Source organism: Cavia porcellus, unplaced genomic scaffold, assembly GCF_034190915.1.
Source record: "Cavia porcellus strain 051 isolate PalLab524CR breed Dunkin Hartley unplaced genomic scaffold, mCavPor4.1 scaffold_35, whole genome shotgun sequence".
NCBI classification, from domain to species: Eukaryota; Metazoa; Chordata; class Mammalia; order Rodentia; family Caviidae; genus Cavia; species Cavia porcellus.
The window spans coordinates 2789169-2812961 of record NW_026947518.1 but is presented as its reverse complement, the minus strand read 5'-3'; the positions used below and the strand labels follow the sequence as shown (position 1 = coordinate 2812961).

The following is a 23793-nucleotide window of genomic DNA, read 5'->3' as shown; positions in this document are numbered from 1 at the left end:
AAAAAAGGAAAAAAAAAGCATGCTGCCTTCCCTCCCCCATGCTGTATGCTGGCTCCTTGCCCCTGGGTGGGCACAGCACTCACACTGCCAATCCCAGGGCTTGCCAAGGAACCAATCGCAAATGTTCGATTCAGCTGCTTCCATGACTCTATGGGGGTTGGGGGTGGGGGAAGCACATCTGAAACACAAACCACAAAAGTTGATAAAGAGCCAAAGTGATCTCTCAGATAGATGTTGGAGGCATTTCAGTTTTCTTACTGAAGGATACTAAAAAGTAGCCATAAAAATTAAGACTTTAAAAGTTTACATAACTTTACATGGATCTTTTCCTGAAATAACACTAAAAATCAATTACCTTAATATTATGATTTTGAACCTTATTTTTAAATTAAATTGATCTTATGAAGTGTCATTTAACTGCCTGATCTCGCACAGTGCGAAATGTATAAATCCTGAACCAGAGTCATACACATTTCTTTTTAACAATAAAATATTTAAGCTGGTACTTTTTTAAGCTATTAATTTTGAATTTTATAATATTTTACACCTAATCTTCTGAACTGGACCAAGATAATGAGCAAATCTTATGACAGAAGGTTATGAACATTTGTATTCGGTCAGCAAATTCTGAATTAAATCCTACTGGGAGGGGGTTGGGGATTTAGCTCAGTGGCGTAAGCACCTGCCTTGCAATCAGGCTGTCGTGAGTTCGATCCCTGGTACCGATAAAAATGAAAAAGTAAAAAAAAAAAAAAAATCCTACTGGGAAGTTAAACTTCACATCTTATTTACTTCAGCTTTGAAGACTGCTCAAGAAGACAGCTCTAACTACTGATAAGCATGTATTTTCCCCAAGGAAATTTCCATTTAAAAAAAAAAAGTTATTCTGGGAAAAGTAGGTACTGTGTGCTGTATAGATCAGAAAGGAAAATTGCAGTTATGTCACTTAAAAAGGTCTGGAACCCAATGCTGTCATTTGTGCAAACTGTATTACTAACCTTAGAAAAATGTGTAAGAAATATAAGCACATAGCTGTTCTTGTGATGTTAGAATAAGCAAAATGAAGCCAAACTGGACTGGAATGAATGACATCTTACTTTTTAAGGCTGAAATCACAGCCAACTGACCCTAACTTAATGACTGCTGGAACATTTTATTTAAAATCATCCAGTATTATATAGAGCATGGCAAAGTGTGTCAATAAAATTATAAAATGAAACATTTAAAATGAGAAAGTTTAACTTTTCATAATGTTCAGGGTGGCCACTACAGTTTTCACAATTTTATTTTAAAAAGTTTTCCGCAATTATCTTAGAAAACATTTGGATTTGGCCAAATTTTTATCAAAGATGAAAAACTTAATATGACTGTGCAAATATGTAAGAATCTAGAAGGCTGATTTTTTAACTGCAAATCCATGTGGAGTGAGTTAATGCATTTCCTATTGCCAATAGAATTCCTAGTGACTATAAATTGTTTCACCCAAAAAACTGAGCATTTAAAATATCTCAACCAAACATGCCACCCAATTAAACCTGGGTTTTGGGGTCTGGGGATTTAGCTCAGTGGCATAAGCGCCTGCCTTGCAAACAGGCAGTTGTGAGTTTGATTCCTGGTACCGATAAAAACAAAAAAGACCAAAAAAAAAAAAAAAAAAAAAACCCAAAAACCTGGGTTTTGGTACAATGTCTAATAAGCAATAAAAAATACGAACTTAACAAATATGGCCCTTTAGATTCTACTTACCACTATGTTATCTGACCAAGTCAAATTGTGAATGACTGGCAAAAATTTTGATGCACATATTTTTGGGGAAACTGACTTTTGGCTTTAAGATTATACAATTCCCAAGAGTCCAAAATATATAAATGGTTTTTTTTTTCAGACCATGTGTCCCTAAATCTATTTAAAGAAAGACACATTTTTGAATAATTATTTCTATTCAAGAATCTTTTGCTTAAATATTTCCTAATCTCACAAATGATAATTGAGATGAATACATCTATGCATAGCACATCCAATTAATTCCACAAGAGTATGTTCTTTTTTTTTTCCCAATTTTGAGAAGCATTACTCTACTTTGTACAATGGCAATTAGTAGATAACTGTTGCATGGGAGAGAACTTAGTGGTTTCTACGTTATCACATGCTATGTGAGGCAAAAAATAATCTGTTAATTTATCTTTTGGTAAATATCCAAAATTACCTTACAATTTTGAGCATGAATGAGATCAGTAAATTTAAGAAATGATTCTTTTAGGTTGTTTCTGAGTAGTTTTAATAAAAATAGTTTACCACAAACAATATATAATGTTTTTTAATGAGATGTTATTGGAATAACAGTTTTATTTGTATTCCCATTTGCTACAGAATACACACTGGCAGCACTTGTGGCTACAGCGTTTACCCTTAGGAATTTGTAGATTATTGTCCTAACCTTACTTTCAAAGTCTGACACAAAATACCACGGTTTTATTGTTACTTTTGTATTGCTATAGTGTACTGGTATTCTTTGCAAACATATCTTTCTATTTATAGCACTCTTTTTAGTAGCATTTTCATTCATAAAATATAGTTCTTCTAGATCACTGAAAATTAAATGAACATTGGCAGCAAGCTGCACTTTTTCCTAAATGGGAAATGGGTTAAATACTGTTTTCTTACACATGATAAAAATGTTGAAGTTAAAATAAAGAGAACTTCATTCTATTGGTTGAGACTAGGAAAGACAAACCAGGTTAAAAGATACTAGTAGTTGGCTCTGACAGGCAGGAGCCAGGAGCTGTTGTCCACCCTATGAGCACCACACCAACATCAAGGACGCAAGACTGCTGCCATATAGGTGAGATACGAGACCCAACATACCACCGCTGACATTCCCATCACCTCAACTGAGCCAGTCCAACAAAAGGCCTAGGAGCAATTTGAGAACAGTCTGTGGACAGACATTAAGACTGCATCCATTTGTAGCTTCAATTACACCAGCAACAGTAACTGCACTGCAGTTAAATATGGGATAGAGAAATGACTGAAGCTACTACTATAATTTTTTTTCTTGACATACCATATGCAAGAAATAGTCCCCATCTTAGAATGACTGAGTCAAGTGGACAGTCTAGATAAATTAATGAAATTGAATTCTCAATCTACTGAAAGAATAGTGCATCATTGTCACATATCAAATGTGCAAAAGTATGCAATGTTTTATATCTACCTCACTTTTCCAAATATATTTGGCTTAGTAAAACAATTAGAATAGTAAAATGAATCAGAAAAATATTTTCCTGTATCTCCAGATAGGAAAGTTTTAAACTCCTCTTTCTTCTATTGTCACAAGAGCACTAGTTTTTAATATGTTACATAAAGACCTACTGCATCAGTGTAAGGGGTATTTTCTAATAAATTCTAATAAATCATATTTATGGTGTAAAAACAAGCACTATGTGTCTTTCCAATGTTTTCTTTTATTTGTTAATCTACTTTGAAACAAACTGCTTGGAAAATTATCCACATTACATTCCGAGGTTACTGCTAAGGGTCAGTGTTTTTTTTTAAATGATGATTGCTAACAAAACTGTATGCATTCACAGTGTATGACATCATGTTTTGAGACAGGTATACACTGTGAAATCATTACAGTGCAGATAGATTTAAACTTCGTGATTTTGTCTTCATTGAGAACACATAGATCAATATTTCTACAATTTTACTCTGAAATATTATAAGAAATTTTATGAATTCACTACTTACACTTCAGACAATTCCCCTACACCATCAGTTAGTAACAAGTTAACTAACTATCACTAGATTTCATTATATATCCTGGAACTGCAATGAAGTCTGTTCTGAGTCAGGGAAACAGATGCTACAGAAGTCACTGTGCTACTCTTCAGGCCAACCAAACCTCTTAATCTATAAACTATCACAGACATACAGGCATGTACTGGGCTCCCTTTTGTTGGGAATAAAATCAGGAAGGCCTGATCAAGCATAGATATAGCTAACATGTCAGTTTTCACCTTAGGTTCATCATTTGAATTTTACTGATGATTGCAAGGAAGTTAAAGCAAGGACAACAGCAAAACACACACACACACACACACACACACACACAAATAACTTTTAGTCTTTTAGCACAAACTACTGAGGACAGTAACCTAGTCTTGAACTGATGCTAGTAGGGCATTAACAAAGTTACACGTGTAAGAACTTCACTGCATTCCAGCTGGAGAGGAAGCCTCTATGTGGCCTCAGAAGCCACCCTGCATACAAGTAAAAAGAGCATAGCATGACACTAACACTGACACTGCTGCCCACCCAACTGCTAAGTCTCCTATTGGAGCTCACCCTGTAGTCTCAAAGATTGATTATATTTGTAGAAAGCAACTACACTTTTCAAATTGGGGCCACTTAGTTATAATATCTAAAGAAAAAGCTCATTAAAACAGGAAAATTCGTTTTCTTTTTAAAGTCATTTTCCTCATTTAAAAATTTACTACTTTAAAAATATTCATCTTTCCATTATACTAATTTCTTTGCTGGACAGTAGTGACCTGAAAAATAAAAATAGCTTCACGAAATGTACAGTATGCAGACTTCTTTATCTATAGATGTTCAAACTTGGCCTTAAGTGGACTATATTTTACATTCCCTTTAATCAGTCTCACGCTGACTAGAGGAGTTGGGGATTCACTTCCCTGAAAATATAATTATGCCTGCTGGGATCACTTTAGTTGACTTTCTATTTCAGCTGATTTTATTCTCTTTCTTGCTACCTGTTTTGATCATTCATGCTTTCTACCTCTTCCCTAAAAGTACTCTTAAAGTTTCTTACACTTCAATAGCTTGGTTCTGTTAAAATTATTATATATACCCCACAAATGATTATAGGCAAGCACAGTTTTACTTTGTCCTCACCAGGTGATCTGTTATTCTTTTAATTTTTGTTTTTATTAGCCCATGTTTGCAGTGCATAATGATTACACTGATTGTGGTGAGCTGGCTCATGTACATAATACATCTTCAGTCTCCTCTCATCTCCTCCCCATCCCTTCCCTCATCCTTCTCTACATCTCTTGGGGTCACCTTTCTTCCCTTCTGCAAAAGATCTATCTCCCTTTGTTTTGTTATCTTCTTTTATTTTGCTATTTATGCTTTGGGTTCCCCATATAAAAGAAATCACACTCCATTAAAGCTTGCCCTTCAATTAACATTATGTTAGCCAGGTACATCCTTTTCTATCTTTTTATAAATGACCCAAATTTATCTTTTTTATGGCAGAGTAATATTCCATTGTATATACATGCCACAGTTACTTTTCCCATTCATCTGCTCATTGGCATACAGGTCTCTATGATTTAGCTATTATGAGCTATTCCTCTATGAGTATGCCTGTATGCCTGTACTATGATGTATTTAACTCTTCCAGTAAAAGTTGTAGAATGAGAATACTCCATTCAATGTGATTTCTGTTTTAAGTATTTTGCGGAATCTATATACTGATTCACACAGTGCTGATACCAGTTTCCACTCCCATCAACAATGAAGAAGGGCTCCTTTTCACCCACAGCATTGGCAGCATTTGATATTACCTGATTTCTTGATGACACTAATGTCTTTTCATTTTATCACAATTTTACTGTTTCCTGTTCAAAATCATGCCACAATTCTGAATTATTTAATCATACATTAGATATTCCATACAGTTAATATTCAAAAATAAACTGATAATAGAAAATCAGTTAATAGATTAAAAGGAATAATTCAGGCTTTATATAAACAGATTTTAAGATCTTTCCAAACCACTGGATATTTAAATATTTTTAAATCTTTTAAGTGAAAATTATTTTTGAAATATTTGTTTCCTTCTAGATACGTTCTATGTATAACCTCATAAATGCATCACCATATTTGACATTCTCTCAGATAAACCAGATATAGTAAGACATTTATATTTGGAAAACACACTCAATGAATGGTAGAGTATTTTTTATCATATTATCCAGAGGCTAGGCTCACTTAAAATAGAAATAACCTACAAAGACAAAGAAATAATACACAACATACTCTCTTTCTATGTGCTTACCAGGTCTGTCAGTGTAAGCTTAAGTGCTTACTGGAAGTCCAAAGCCTTAGGACTTGAAGTGGACAATAACTTGAATAGGGTATCAAGTTTACAGATGTAAGTTAAGGACACAGAGTGGAAGAAATCATTAGAATTTGATGTTAAGAAATAGAACTTAGCAATTAGACTGACTACACAAGATTAAACTTAGAGAAGCATCACTGATGATTTGATACCTTTTGTGCTAGTTTTAAAGTGAAAAAAAATTGAAACTTGCATATAACTCAATGCTATGCCTTTCTTTAGTTTAGAAAAGAACTATGTTTATGTTCAAGACAGAAGAATTGTTTGGGAAGAAACTGTATGGTTCAAAGAGTTTTACATAAATTTTATATAAATCTATTCAAAACACACTTGCTAAACAACAGTGCTATGTTCTTTTATGGTATATTCTTTAAAACAAAAGATGTAATTCACAGGTAATTTTTAAGAATCTTATTATAAAGTATTTTTATTTTTAAAATAATCTTTTAAGTGTTATATAAACACATAAACAAAGGCTAATGTGGGGTATATTCACAGATTAATCCACATGTTCTCAAGTTAGCCCTACTTGAGGCTGCCTGTCACTACAGTGATGGTACTAACCAGTGTTTCTTGCTCCTCGCTCCAGTACAAACCATAACATACTTAACAGCAAAATGTCCTTTCCTGAAAAGTAACATCGAATAGCATTACTGCTATTGCTATTATATACCACCACCTCACTGACAGAATACTATCACAAAATTGAAAATATCATAAACCTGACTTCCTTAAATCAACTTCTATAAACATTCCAAATTTATAATTTGTGTTTTTTAAATGAACATGTGTCATCCAGTATATATTTTGTGTCCCCCTATACTCTCTAAAGTATCAAGATCCAAAATAATTCCATCAACATTTATTTCTAGTTGAAGATCAAGCTTTGAGTCCCTTTCCCTTGCAAGGTACAAAAAAAAAAAAAAAAACCTATCCTTTAAATAACTAAAATAACAAATCCAACTTGAGAAAGATGATTCCATCCAATTCCACTTTTCCATATAATATTTTTCTTAGCAAACTTAGAAGAGTAGTAATAAGCCCATGTAAAAACAGCTTACTCTGAAAAGCTGATGGATGACATGTATTAATGTGAACAAAGGAAATCTTCTGCACCAGCAGATATTCACTAGAAGCCACATATGAGTTCTACCATGACTAAACTAGTCTCAAGTTTTGAATTGGGGTTTTAATTGAGTCCCATTTTAAATTTTTTGTTTGCATCATATTTTAAAGACACTAAGTTTAAAGACACTTCAGTGTAGAGAAAAGCTGATTTAGATATTTAAAAATATATCAGGAGTAAACATCCACTACCCTGAAAACAGAACAGCTTCCACCTAAAATGTTAACTAATCAGGAAAATCTAACCAGTTATGGATCAGAAAATCTTAGTACCTACCCCCATATGTAATTGGACTATTTATATGGAGAATGTTAGTATAAATTTTAAGTTTAGGGTGCACTCTAATCTAAATTTAATCTGATTCTGCTTACAAAATTCGAGTTAAAATGTAGTGCTAAAGAAACAGTGACAGGTTACAGAGGGAAATGAAGCTTGGCAAAAACCTAAACTCTCAGATATAATCATCTGGAGAACAGCATCATTTTCAAAATTTCTGTCATAAAAAAACAGGTCTCAACCTTGTCCTCCCACACGGTTACAAAATATAAATAGCAAGGAAAGACAGCTAGCACCTGTTCTTGATTTAGTGGACATGCTTCTGCTTCTTACATACATCAACTTCATTAATTCATCCTGATTTCTGGGATGAAGTTCGCTACTTTTTGTGTGGGACACTTAATAGCACTTCTGGTTCTGTAGGGCTTTAAGATTTGTCAACAGTCCCACTATGGGTTCTATACAAAAAAGGAAGTAAAATCTGTGAAAGAGATGTCTGTACTACCATGTTCCACCACAGTACTACTCACAAGTAGCCAATATGCAGAACAATCTAAGAGCCTGCTGTTGCTGAAACTGTATCTATCTGAGAAGCTTAGAAGTTTAAATTATTCAACAAACAGCCAGAGGCCTTATTTTTTAAATAGACTCATCCTATGCAAGAGGAGGGCAAAGAGATTTTGTGAACAAAACCTACCCTGGGAATGGCAGGAGAGACCTGTGTATAATATAAGGCAGGAAAAGAAGCTTTTTCATCCCTTTTGCTCTTGCTGCATTGCTGTCTTCTGTCATCTTGAACTTTGCCTTACTGAATTGTTACCACCTTGCCTGGGAGCCAGCTGATTTTGGACTGAAACTTCCACAAACCGTGAGCTAAATAAACCTTTCCTTCCTTAATTTGGGGTGTTGGGTATTTTGTCTCAGCAACAAGAGAAAAGTAACCAAGGCAGTGTCCATCCACAGATGAATGTATTTCTAAATTTAGTGCAAGTGAACAATGAAATACTATGCTGAAAATCAGTCATAGGCAACAATGTGGATGAAATTAGACTATGTTCAGTTATATTAAATAAGTTAGGCAAAGAGTAACAAATACTGCACCATCTCATTTATATGTGTAATGAAAACCAATTCTGAGACATACAAGTGTAGAAAGGCAGTAGGTGGGAGTTAGATGTGAGGTAGATGAAGAATGTGGAGATATTAGGTAGTAGGTACAGTTACAGTAGAAAGAGTAAGCTCTCGTATTACATTTCACAGCATGGCAAATACAGTTAATGTTCTGAATATTTCAAAATAGCTGAAATAATGGATTTTAAATGTTCACACAGTAAAGAAATAATAGACATTTAAAATGCTACATATACTAATTAGTACATCAAATTTGAAGCCACTACTCTACAATGTACACTTGCATTGAAACACCACATTTTACCCTGTAAGTTTTAACAGTTTATATGAGCTAAGTTATTTAAAATTAAAACAAAATATATTTATTTTCATTTTTATGCCTTTAAGCCTAGACTAATAGAATTGTGCTAAAGTGAAATCTCAGGATAGATGAAAGTCTACCTGTCATTAGAGAATCTGAAAAAGGGCAGCTATTTTCTCTCCTGGCTTTTAGCAGCTCTAAAATAGGTACATATTATAAAAGTACTATCCACTAAAAGGCCCCAGCCTTTTATTCTGGAGTGACTGATGGTAAGAATCACAGACAGAATTAATTCCAGCAGTGGTGGTAGGAGAAAAGGCTTCTTGGAGTGTTATCAGAATCTGGTGCTAAACTACTGTCCTTATGAGAAAAGCCCACTAGTGTACAATGATAATAGGCTTTACCTAACATATTAAAAAGATCAAAGAGTTTGTAAGTATGGAGTCAAATTATTTAGTAGGACATGTATGTTGCATAAAAAAAGACAAAGGTCAATGGACTTAAACTATAGATGTTAATTCTTTCCAGAAATGACATCTCCACTGAGGCAGACATGTTACTCAGAAACAACAGATGAATAAGGAGCCACCAGCTTGATAGCTGCTGGTCACCAAGGAAGATAGAACCTGAGCCTCTAGAGAGTGTCACACTGATAATGAGAGCATACACATTACTTCTGACTGAAACTCCCTGGCCAGACTAAGAATGCAACCTCATCCAACTACAGAGGCAGCCAGAAAATTCAATTCAATCTTGTATTTTGAAATAAGAAAGCAAGAAACATTGTACAAATAGAACTAATAACTGCCAATTTCTTTGACATTTTCTCTCTTTCTCTTTTCCAGCTCTGATAAGATTTCCTTGAAATTTTGAAACACAAATTGTTTTCCAGCATTTTCAGCTCAGTGAGGCCAAGAGCATGGTGACTCCATTTCCCTCCTCAACCACAAAGACTGGCCCACGTCTGATTAAGGGAGAAATTCTTAGTGCCACGCCACACACAGCCAGGAGACAGCCCACGGGCTATCTCTGCTCGTTAGCATCTTTCCAGCACTGCTTTTACTCTCATACTTTGCCCAGAATGCTAAGTCTGTTGCCATAACTTATGCTTCCAAGGAGTCCAAGATCCAGAGCAACAAAGCACATTTTAAAAATACTGAGAGAGTGGTTTGGACCACTGACATACTGAGCTAACAGAGATGAAAACAGCATTTTTATGGCATTTCTCTTGAAAAAAAAATCAAGAGAGGAAGAATATTCTGAACAGATCAAAGGTAGAGGATAAAACAGATACCCCTTCTCACCACCAAGAGATAAGAATGTATAGGCAAAGAGTATTTGTTACTCTTTGCCTAACTTATTTAATGTAACTGAACATAGTCTAATTTCATCCACATTGTTGCCTATGACTGATTTTCAGCATAGTATTTCATTGTTCACTTGCACTAAATTTAGAAATCCATTCATCTGTCGAGATAAGAATGTATAAGAGGCCATTACATTAGCTCTCTGGTTACTACTAGAATACTCTGAGGAAATTACTCTTGTTCCTCACAAAATAAACAGAGAACTGCATGTTCCAGGAAGGGACACGTGGTACAACTGCACTTAGTCTGCCTGGGTGGTCAGATTCGATGTGAGATGAGCTCCAGCAAAATCAGCTAGGAGCTCAGTAGGAAGACACTTCTGGAAGGGTCATACTCAGCATATGATCCTGTAATGTCCATTGACCTTATTCTAAATCACTGCAATTATTTGGCAGAGTGTCACTCATTGATAATGACAGTAATGTCCTAACTCATCCCTGTTTGTCAACTGCTGCCCTTTCCAACCACTGTTTGTCATCTTGCTGCAACAATAAACTTTTTTTTTTTTTGGTACTGGAATCAAACTCATGACCTCACACTTGCCAAGCAGGCACTTTGCCACTAAGCTATACTCCTATCCCCTAGAATAATCACTTTAATAAATAAATTTGAGTTAATTCTTCTTTTCCCAAAAACATGACAATAGGCTTTTGCTTCGATCACAAATTCCTAAGGGTCTGGAATAAAAACAACCTACCCAACAATTACTATACCAAGTTACCAGATCTTAATCAAGCTTAAGATTTTCTCAGAAATCTTTGTTTTCTTATCCTAGTCTACCACAACTATTTTTAACTGGCATTTCTGACCCTAGTCTCCACAGCCTCTGGAAAAGGCATTATAAAATATGAATTACATTACATTCTTATTTTCTAAAATCTATTATTTTTTCTAATTAATTTTAACAATGGTTCTCCAAGACCCTTGTGTATCTAGAGAACACTGAAAATTAAATTTATAACCTTAAAAAATCCTTCTCATTTTGAATTTTAATTTATAGCTTTTAAATACATTCATAGAAAGAATCTAAAGTTTCCCTTTAACATGGAGGCCACAGCCTGCAAATCAGATAAAGTGAATTCTCAGACAGCCTGTCTCGGTCAGGAATCATGGGGCTGGGTGAAAATGATCTCAGTCACACAGTACTACAAATTCACCCACAAATGGCCACTAATTAAAGTATGAATCATGAAAACTAGCAAATATAAAGTCACATTGAAAAGATAAATTACAGAAAAGGGAGTATTAACCACTTATTTGGTGGGAAGGGATTTCAATACCAAATTATGTTATTCTCAGATAAACACCTGAAACTTCATTAATTTCATCACTTAGAAATAGATATGAACACCATAAACACAGGCCATTGAGTTTAGTCCAAATTTGAAATATTAAAACATTAATATTGATATAAAAATGCAATATTAATATAAAGTATTAACATTTTAACTGGCAAAATGTACATAGGAATTATAGAAAATTCTATGTATTACTTAGTTCATTTAAAACGATTAATTCTGAAATAAATGAAACATTATATTTTGATTTCCTCTTTACAGTAATCATGTCTTTATCTAAAACTATCATGCACCAACATTAGATAAGCTGTTATTTAAAATTAATGAAGACATCTTATTAGAATATAAGGAATCCAAAAGCACAATATTATTGAAGCATGCTGACCAAAAAGGCTTCTCAGGATTCCCTCATTTTTCAATTGCTGTCCTATCTCCAATCCTTCTTGCCCCTCCATAAGAAAACTATACCAAATTAGTTGTACTTTCAAAGAATCACCAACCTCTTTCACTGTTAGTATTTCTTTGAATCATTCGCAAAAGTCCTTTTCTGCTGGCTCTCTGAACAATGAACTGGCTCTCATGAACAATGTCATCCAAGACTGCACACACATTATCTCCTGTAGAAAACTTCTGTGGACTCCTCCACACAGAAAGTAAGTCACCCTATACTTCTTCATCCTGTGCATATTCTTACAAGCAAATAATTAACATACTGCATTACAATAACTAGGCTATATATTTCTTCACTGTGTTCATGAAATTTGAACTTTTTAATTTAAAAGGCTATTTTCATGTATGAAGGTTTGAGTGTGCCGGACATAACTATATTTACTATATGATGCCATAGCAAGTCATCTCCAACTCCAGACCTTTACAACCTTTATTTCCTCCCTTTTTGGCCAGTTTAGATGCCCCAGTATGTAAAAGCTAATCATGACTTTCAACTTGACTGGTTTGAGAGATGTTTAGAACAGTACACTAGAACAAGAAGCCAAGCTCTCCCTGCAAGTCAGCACCATGTGCAGACCACTGCGGGAAAACCAGATGCCAGCCCTTTCCTGTGAGTGGCACCATTTACAGAGCATGGGGGAAGGGAACAAGAAGCCAATAAGGAACCAAGCACTTCTTATGAGTCAGTGCCATATGTGGTCATTGCAGGGCGAACTAGATGCCAGCCCCTTCTGGTATGTGGGCAGGGAGACAAGAAGAGTCAATGTTTTCCCCTGCCCCTCCTTCATAAGCAACGTGCTGATCCAAAGAAATACAGGATGTGATGATAGCTACTGAGGTAAAATATAACTTAATGCTTGTAGTGTTCAGTATTTCACTGACTTGCAGGCCTAAAGCCAGTAATCTGATCATCTTTTCAGAAGATAACAATACACAATGTAGCATCTATGGGGCATCTCCTTCTGAAGGCAGTAGCCATGGCCAATTCCCTATTATCACTGTCAAAGTCCTGTATCATTTTCATTATTTTGTTTGGTTTTATCTTGTTTGATTTTATTGTATCTGATGGCATGGGCAGCTATCTCAACGATAACAAGACATATTATGGTAGCTATTTTGGATGTACTATTAGCTTGAAATACTTTATTGTGTTCATTGGTTTGTTTTCATTGGTTCTATTTTGTTTTTTTTTTTTTGTTTGAGTATATCTGAAATTATAGGTAATTGTTTTGAAAACTCTAAGAGGCATTATGGTAACTGCTGTTGATTTCTTACTATCTTATTTTGAAATTGTATCCCTTACACTGTTTTGTTTTGATTGGCTTTATTCTGGTATATTTTCCTTGGTTTTGTTCCCTTTAAAATATAAATTATGAGAAAAAAAGAACAGTACACTTTCCAGTGATTGGGACCTGCATCTGGTACACGGCCTCCTGTCTATGGCTCTTCCCTCATTCTGTTTCCTGGCTGCCACAGAGGAAGCAGCCCTCTCCTGCCACACCCTTTCATCATGATGGTTCTGCTCTGCAAACAGTGGTCAACCATGGACTGAAACCTCTGAAACTGTAAACCAAAACTGTTGAGGTTTTTTTTTCCTTTAAACTGTGTCAAGCATTTCTTCCACTAACAGAAGAATGACAAATACATAGTATGCTCTTCTTTCTATGCTCTTATTTTATCTGCATTTCCTTCCAAATGATTTAAGCCCCGTCTGACTCAGTTTCCTCAGTTATAAAAGGGGACACAATAATGACATTTACCTCCTATCATGGAAAGGAGGAATTAGTGAGTGTATTCAATTTGGAAGAGCAGACTTCCTTTTCCCTTTCTGCCCTATTTAAATTTGGTAACACAAGGTCAGATTATTTCTCCTGGAAGCACAAACCAAGGCTCACTGTCTGGCTAATGTGTTCACAGTGCAATCCAGCTTGCCTGCCCTTCTAGCTTACATCTCATTCTTTTTTTTTTTTTCTTTTTTTTATCGGTACTGGGGATCAAACTCACGACTGCCTCCTTGCAAGGTAGGCGTTTATGCCGCTGAGCTAAATCCCCAGCCCCCTAGCTCACATCTCTTTTCTTTCTTTTCCTTTTCTTTGCTTTTTTTTTTTTTTTTTTTTTTTTTTTTTTTTTTTTTGACTCAAGAAGGAGGCAGAATGGCTTGATGTTTAATGCTAACATGAATCACAGCTTCTGGAATTCAATTAATGTTTGTTCAGTAAATGTGGAATGAATGATTAAATGATTTGATCAACAATGTGTGAAGATGTTCCGGCACTGCTGGGAAACCAAATGAAATAATGCAATTGTGAGGTACTTCACAATTTTCAAAACAGTTTGACAAAAAATATTCCAACGTGATTAAAATCCTGTAAAACAGAATAATTAAGGATTACCAGCATTTTACCAAGGTGGAAATGGTGGCTCCAAGAGACTAAAATATTTGCTCCAGGCCACAAAAAAATCAGAGTCAGTCTAATTAGTCTGTTTGTTTCCTGCCTGAGAAAAAGGTTATTTTTTTTCCTCTAAGCTTCTTCTTATGTTTTCCTATTATTTTAATGAATTAGTAGAATTTGGTTTATTACTGGCCTAAAAGATTTTGCTCAATACTATCCATTCATTAGTAAAAATACTGAGCAAAGCAACTTTGAAAATTGAGAGAATTACAGAGGTACTATTTGACTATTCTGTTTGGGGGGAAATTTGAGGCAGATGAAAGCTACTTGAAAGTACCGCATAGCTCACACAGTGATAAAGTTTAACAAAACAGTCCATCTGTACACTGTATTTCAATGTTCATTTCATAAAATTTACCTTTATCACAGACAGCATGACAGAGTTTATGTAAGTACTGTGAGAAATAATTATTGACACTTATTTTTTAATATAATGAAATTTTGATATTTGTGCATAATTTCCCTGTAAAAATCATGCACTTTCACTTACAAATGACAGGACAAGATTTAGCCTATCACACTTGTTAGAGAAGTGAGATAATTAAATGACTTGTCATAAGCCAATAAACTGTTATTGGTAAAATGAACTGATTTCATTGATTTCAATGAAAATTCATTCTCTGTCACATATAAAGTGTAATATACATGTAAGTAAATTCATATAATTCAGTGTTCTTGTAGAGATTGTAAAATGCCAACAATGGCTAAGAGACTACTGTGAAGACATGTAATATTCCTTGGTCTCATTTTACTCAATTATAAATCACACTTATGCTAATCTCTGGCTTTCTATCTGTCTTTAAACTGTTAATATTATACACCAATTGTCCAAGTCACTCATTCAATAGCAAATACAAAGAAAGCACTATCTTACTGGAAAAGAGTTGAAACATCAATCATTAGCATCTTACCATGACAAAAGATCCAAAATAGTCAAAACTGTATCACATAAAGGTAAACGCAATTTATGTTCTAATAGTAAGTTTTTAAAATTAACACAGCATTGCTCAGAAAACTTTTCTAATAAAAATGTAAACTTTTTTACCGTTAAGACCTTTATTTACTATAGAATTTGGTACACACAACTAAGAATTTGAAGAATTAACAATTTGGTGTATATAATAATACACATATTAGAAACCATACATGAATATATTTTGGTGATATCAAAGCAAAGAAAGTTATAATAATTGAATAAAACAGTTTACAATTAGGTCAATATGATGTCAACACATAATTTGTATTAAAGATCAGTGTAACGGACTTTCAGTTTGTGGGTGAGTGGGTTCATTCTTTCTTTCTAGTATCTGAATTTTTCTCTTCCTCTTTATCATTATCATCTTTTTTGTTTTTTTAATTAACCTTGGAATCATGTACTTTAAATTTCATATTCTAGATAACACTTTTTAAAGAATAATTTTATTATCTTTGAGGCACTAATGAAACACATCTGTATGAAGCATCATCAAGAAAACCAGGTAATATGCTAATTTTATATTGGAAGTGGAAATAAATAACTAAGCTGTCAAATTTAAGGTCATGAGAAAAAAATCAATATGACTTTCATTAGGGCAACATGGAAGATGGGAAAGCAATACACACATTTTGCTCAACAAATGACTGATCTTCTGGATATTTATCAGTGAATCATCAATACATATCACTATAATTCTTTAATATTTTGGGGATTATAGTATAGTCCCCACAGAGTGGTGTCTCAGTAACAAAAATAAATTTCCCCTTCACGTCACTGAAATAATTAAAAATTTTTGAGATGACTAACAACCAACAAAGGATTACTTTTAAGGTAAATCAATATTTATTAAGTGCCTACTGTATACTTAATAACATTTTAAAAATTAGTAAATTTTTGAAATACAGTGGTACATCTGCGCTGTACCTAACAATGGTTATTTTTTCAAAGATACCCAAAGTGACTGAGAACTTCTGGCTATCAGGGTAGAGGACTTAGCATACCATTCAATACTATCAAGTCTTGACTCAAGCCAGGTCTTTTCCTGAATTTTCTGTCTCACTCCTTAGTCTCCACCTGTCCCAGCCATTTACCACTCTCTCCTCAACATTCTATCACAGGTTCTCCTGATGCCCTTGTGCTTCATTCTCCTCTGTCTGAAATGATTGTAACTACTTGTAGCCTAATGACAGACAGAGAGAGAGACAGGAGAGAGAGAGAGAGAGAGAGAGAGAGAGAGAGAGAGAGAGAGAGAGAGATCCCAAATACAGAACCAAGTATAGTATCTTTAATAAATGCTAGCTGTGTTAATAAATTGCAAGGTAAGAATCTAGCACTGATTCCCAAATCTATAGGTAACTTACTAATGTGTGACTTCACCAAATTACTCAAAGCATGTATGCCTTACACTTTTCAGTTGCTGAACTGGAATAATATGAACTAGTTCTTAATTTGGATATGAAATGTATACCAAGTGCTTCAAACATAGCAATAATCCCATTAAGGTGAGATACTGTATTATAGTGACTGTTGTGCATCCAGGCACTTCTATATATTTCCAACCTATGAATCTTCAAAAGTGAATAGTGTCCTTTTTGCAATTTTATACATTTTTAAAACAGGACAAAAATATTAGGTCATTATACAAGGAACTCCTAATAAGGCACAGAATTGGGACTCAATCCCAGGCCTACTTCACTATGCAGCTCTCAGATGACTTTAAAAATTAAAGAAATATTAGAAGATACAAATCAAAGGCTCACTGACCAAAATTTAACAATAAGATTTCTCTGCTTTATAAATCAGTACTTCCTCTGTGGAATCTAAGAAGAAATTTCTCCTTAATTCATCTTTAATCAATTAATACAGCTAGAAGGAAAAAAAATCAGGACTTTTAGGCTTTGAGTTATCTTTGGAAATTCAGAACAACCCTGACATCCCCAGTGTTTCATTAGAGTTTCTAATACGCAGAGTTGCATACCTTCCAAGTAATTCCTACTTCTAACTCTCCTTTTTCATTTTGTCTTTCATTCTATTTATTTTAAACAAAAAACACCAGCTTTTCCTTTATTCTGCAGCCATCTGTTTTAACTAGAAAAGGCCATGGGCAAAAGGCCTGGCACATTCTGTATCAGAGTCTCTATGTAATGAAAAGAATGCTTTTCTTTTACATTTTTCCTGCTTAATGCACTAGTATTCAAAGCCTGGTTCTATTCAAAATATATGTCTTTGGAAAATGACAGATTTTTAAATAGTCCTTATCCAAACAGGAACAGAGAATATCTACACAATTGTCCAGAGATTATTAAGGGAGATACATGTTTTCTAACATTTAAATAAGTATAGGTTAACATATAGTTTATAAATGATAGGTACATTCCAAGATCATTATGTTCTCCAACTGTTTCTATTCATGTTGTATTTCTGTTATTTTTGTTCTAGGAACATGAATCCCAAAAGAAAGTACAGTGGATTGAGCATGTATAATCTGAAAATCCAAAATCTGATCATTTTGAGGACAGACACAATATCACAAGTGGCAATCCCACATGCAATCTCATGTGATGTGACTCAGAATGCAAGAACTTAGAATACACTGCACAAAATTACCTTCAGGTTATGTATACAACATGGAGATAAAATATAAATGCATTTCATGTGCGAACTTAGATTCCAGTCTCGAAATATTCCATTATATATGAACACACATTCCAAAACCAATAAAAATCCAAAATCAAGAACGCTGTGGTGCAAAGCATTTCAGATAAAGATGCTTAACTTGTATTTAAGATTCCTTTCTCACACAACTTTGTAAAGAGGCACTTCAACTACTAGGAAAAACAATGCCATTAATTCTTAGATTGAATTAATTCCCTTAAGTTAGATTTCATTCATGACCTAAGTGATATTGAATGTACTCTTATTTTCCTAAATCCAGATAAACAATATAATATGTTCATTAAAAAAGACAAGCTAGATATCTATAATGCCTAAGATCTAAATTCTTCCTGAATTTTCTTGCCTTAATAAATTATCACAAACTGGTTGGTTTAGAATAACAGAAACTGATTTTTTCACAATTATAGATTCAAGAATTCTGAGCCAGAGCTGTTGCAGGACTTGGTTCTTGTGGAGGCTCTGATGGAGAGCCTCTCTTCTATCCTCAGATGGCCTACTGGCAATGTGGCATTTCTTGGTATGTAGTCACATTATTCCAATAAATGTCTTCATTTTCACCTAGCATTCTCCTTGTGTACATATGAGTGCCAAAAGTTCTTTTCATAAGGACATCAGACATACTGGATGAGGGAACCAACATTATTCCAGTATGACTAATATTTTCTAATTACATCTGCAATGACCTATAAATAAAGTCAGATTCTGAAGTACTGGGGATCAGTATATAATTTCAAAATTACACAACTCAACTGCTCGACAAATAAATGTTAAAATTGGGCCAAGTTATCTATTTTGCTGTGTCCCGATTTCCTAACCTATGAAATGAACATGAGTACTCACTTTAAAGACTTAGATTGAATAACTGAAATACTAACAATGGTGCCAACAAAAAGAAGCACTCAAAAGAAATCTTGGTTTATACTACTTCATGTGGGAAGTTATTTCTGGGAAAATGGCCCATAGGAAAAAAATCTCTTTATAATTTTTATTAGCAAAATATTGAAATTCTTAGAATTCAGGTTTCTTAAAATGCCAGTTACTATTTTAAAAATATAAATATTATAAGTATATTTGTTTTGTTCTACAGTTTAGTAATCTGCTTTGACAGCACAATAATTGTGTGTCAAAGTTAGGTCAATACCAAGCACAATATTTGGCAGTACAAGTTTTCTTTAATTAAGTAAGCACACAGAAATAACAGATTAATATTTAGAATGCACTGAAAGTTTTGAAACCACATAAACCAGTTCACTAAAAGTTACTTTTTCAAGAAAAATTAGGTGGTGTCTTTTCTATATTCTCTCTTCTTCTATGCTACAGAATAATAGCCTTATTATGACAAAAGACGTTTCAAACCGTACTTGCAGACAATCAAATGTATTTTATCCTTTTGAAAAGTTGGCTTCAAGATTTTATTGTATGTACTTCTACATTGCTAACATTCTATTGACATAGGAGCCAAAAATGATACCTCTCTCCTGAGCTCAACCAAGAATTCCTACACAGTCTTAAGCAGGCAAAATTATATTGCCTACTTCTTGTGTTTACTTATTTTTAAGATAATAAAATTCTGAAATAAGTTATCTGGTGATAAGTGATTAGATATATGCTGAGTTTGAGGCCACTGATTATCCATCCCACTAGAGATGGTATTTTTAAAGAATTACTTGACCCATACCAAGTCCAATCTTTGTAAAGTTGTTTGTCACAGGGCACTATCCTTCTTATACTTCTGAAGCCTATGACTTAATCAAGATCCATCATATTTCCTCTTGCAGAACAGATTTTCTGTTGATAAATATAAGGACAGTAAATGATTGAAATTAGTTCTGCCCAGTGAGATTAAGAATTAATTCCAGGGGCTATCCTGGTTCTCATACTTGCCAAAGGCAGTTCTCTGGAATTCTAGTTTTTGTGCTATCCAATTGTCTTATAAATGAATTTCTTTGTTGTTTAGGTTACATAGTTTCAATTTCTATTGTCCATAAAGAATTCAAATGGTTTGGGGTGGGACCTCCAACTAGGATTTCTTTTTCTTTTCTTTTTTTAGGAAAGAAGGAAGCTTACTGTTTGTGGAAGTTTCAGTCCATAATCAGTTGGCTCCAAGGCAGGTTGACTAGAACGTCTTAAACACTTACACCTAAACCATGTAGAGTGCTTATGAAAAATTAACAGAACTAAACATTATCTCAAATACACTAAATCCAAACAATTGGCCTACACCTCAAGGATCTGTCATTTAAACAATTTTAAAGCCATTTTTGTCCAAACTAAGACTTGTTAATTGCTATGCTAGTTTTATACTGGGCGAGGGGACCCAATGTAGAAGAGGATCAGGTTTGGTTCAAATGGTGAGGTTTCTCATTAGGTACCTAAATTAAAACAATGTTCATTAATCAAGGTGCCCTATGTAGTGCGTAGCTTTGAAATATCAAGATAAATGTGTAAAAACAAATAATGAATAAAGACATTGTAGACACTCAATGTCTACAATGCCACAAAACTATATGAATAAAATATATTAAAGTGGACCATACTCCTTACAATCATAATCAACAATTTTTAGTTTAAAATACAAAATGGACACATAATCTATGAAAAGCAATTCTTTATAATATTTTTCTAAACAAACATTTATTCCTTTAAAACAGGCTAGAATTACTTATTTTGAATAGTTTTGATGCTAGTAGATGTTTTAAGACATCAGTAGAGGAATAATTATTAAAATATTTGCATTTTAAAATTCTAGGATTTTCTTGAAATTCTTCCCATTTATAAATACACAATCCTAACAGGCTTACAAGTAGCTTTCTTTTTCCTTTGTGGTTACTACATTACCCTGTCACCTTGTCAACTATTTAATGTCCATATAAATTCCATTAGTAAAATAAGTACTGGAATTTATGCTCCTTCCTTACCTTGGGGAGGTGGGATCAAAAAAAGATAAAGTGTAGCTTTAGAATTAATATGTACATTTGAAAATCATTTGGTCTTTTTCTTTATTTTTCCGAGTGTATCACACTCTCCATGACCCAGAGATACAGATTTATGAATGCCTTTAATGGGAGAGACTGCTGACTATAAAACGTATTCATGTTTTCCAGAGAAAAAGTCCTCCATAAAAACAAGACTGTATACCATCCCTTTATTTTTACGTTAGGACTGATTTAACATTGCTTCAAGCAATGTTATATTTGGAAAGCATAATGCAATATCACCTTAACTGTAGTTGAATAAGTAAAAAGGTATGCATTCTTTATAGTTCAAGATAGCAATAAAGTGAGGTACACAGAATAACATGAACCCCTGCACTTACGTAAAAAAGCAATTTAACTTTTCTAGAGCAAATAGCAGTGTTTCAGAGTATGTATATGTTTGTGTGCACACATGTATGTAGACAGATGGTATGAGTTGAATACAAGCAACTGCTGAAAAGTTATAGAACTGCAGAAATAGCCAGAGAGGATATTTTTAAATTTTATAAATAATCAATAACTCACAATTGATATATGAGACTTACTTAATCTAAATTTCTATGCATGACACTCATTTATACTTATTTAATTAATTTAAATCTTCAAATAGTAAGTTTGAGAATAACAGGGTAGGCAGGAGCAGAAACTGCTTCCATGTTTACTTGACATGGAAAGATAGCGCTTCTTCTATGGGTGTCTTTACACTTTATTTTAAGGAGAAATACTCATTAACTGTAGAATAACAATATTTAAGATTATAGTAGTACCAAAAAACAGAACAAGCAACTAACTAGGTCTTTTTTTTTCTGAGTATAATGAGCTTACACACCAAATCAATCCAGCTAACACAATCATATAAGACAGGCTGCTTGTTCAGTGGTTGAGAACACAGATCTTAACAAAAATTAAACTGTCTAGAATTTCAATCTTCACTTTTCTGGTTCTGTGATTTGCTGATTCTCTATGCTCTAATTTCTTTAACTATAAAATAAGAATTATATCCAATTTTACTCCTTTTTTCTGTACCATGTGGAGGTTTACTCCCTTTTATGTAAGTCTGCCAAATACAAAATCAAGAATCTTTTTCTATCTCCATTAAATTTTAGAAAAGGTATCTCATAACTTAAGTGAAACTACTAAATGGTTTTCATGAATAAATGACAATTAGCTGTCCTTTAAGAAGTAAAATGTACTTTGTCAGGAAACCTGTTTTCTCTTTTACAACCATGATAGAGTTGGGCTGGGATAACTTTCAAGTTCCAAAACACAGCCAGTAAGAGTCTGGGTTTAGCACTTGTTGATGAGATGATATAAGCATATACTTACTGACCTGGTTTCCTTTCGCTCTGTGAATCTGCTGTGGAGCTGCCGTCCCACTAGGTAGATCCATGTTACCTGTTTAGAAAGGGTTGGAACTTCAGCTCAAGATGGGAACAGAATTCCTGAACCAGCTGCTAATGCTAAATGCTCTACAAAGACAGAGAAAGTCCTTATGGAACTTCACCTTGTGAAAGCTCCAATATAGTTAAGGGTTTTGTTGGGTTTGTGTGGAGGGTAATCAATGGACCTTTCTTCAGAGAATGTTTTCTTCTGTTTTCTATGGTACAGAGTATATATCAGATTGATGCAATTTTCGAGGTCAATATGGTGAGGACAAGAGTTAACATTACAGTCTCCAAAACATCCACAACTGGAATTATCATCGTCATTTTAAAACCCTCTCCGGAGCCATGCTAGTCCCCCAATCTCCATCAGATTGTTTGTTCTTTCATTGCTTACATGTATCACCTCTTATGTTCTTAATTACAAACCAAGGGCTTCCATTTACCTCACAAGGAATTTGGAAATTTCTACTGATGCACTTATCTTAATTCAAAATATTTTTTCTTCAAATAAAGGAAGATTTCTCGCTAAGACATTCCTATTTGAGTATATTTACTTTGATTCCAATTATTCCAGCTTATAAATAAGGCTGAAAAGAAAATCCCTGTATGTAAATCTTGGCCAATCTTTTTGTTGCCATTTCCTTTGAATTTATATAGTGAAAGTAACAGATCCAAGTGTAGGAACATTTTTCAACATTCTACTTAATCACTTTCTCTACACTTTACATTTTTTGAAAGAAATGTTTGCTATCAGGATATCCTCTGTGGCATAATGTATTAACCTGAAGCCATAACTTATCTAGAAAATACAATTAAAAGAATAAGCAAAAGTCCTTACACATTAAAAACTGCATAAAACTGACAGATTTATAATTTGATATGCAGAAGACCCTAAAACCAACCAAACAAAACTAACTGAGAAAAAAATTCAATAAAGATAAAACTGTAACTTTCATCTGAGTCCAGGAGTGCACACCTGTAATTCCAGCTACTAGCAGGCTGAGGAAGGAAGACTGCCTGGGCAACTATCCCAAAAGGAAAGTAAAAACAGATGCAGGTGTAGCTCAGGCATAGAGGCCTCCTAGGTGTGATGCCTGGTACTACAAAACAAAACAAATCAGAACAAAAGAAAAGTAAATTCTTCCTTTGATGTATTAAGTGCTGAAGAATGACATTTTCTTTCACCAGGAGATTGATCCTGAACTCTCAAATTTCAACCCAATTTCAACTA

The 23793-nt window shown here is 34.0% G+C and overlaps 1 long non-coding RNA gene across 1 annotated transcript in view; it reads right to left on the bottom strand.

Moving 5' to 3' along the window:
- The window catches only part of LOC134474702 (uncharacterized), a 74275-nt gene extending 51774 nt beyond the window's left edge, over positions 1 to 22501 (bottom strand). The window contains exon 1 of the long non-coding RNA XR_010045578.1: positions 84 to 22501. This is a non-coding gene — a long non-coding RNA (uncharacterized LOC134474702). The remainder of the gene's footprint in view (positions 1 to 83) is intronic.
- Positions 22502 to 23793: the final 1292 nt, after the last annotated feature.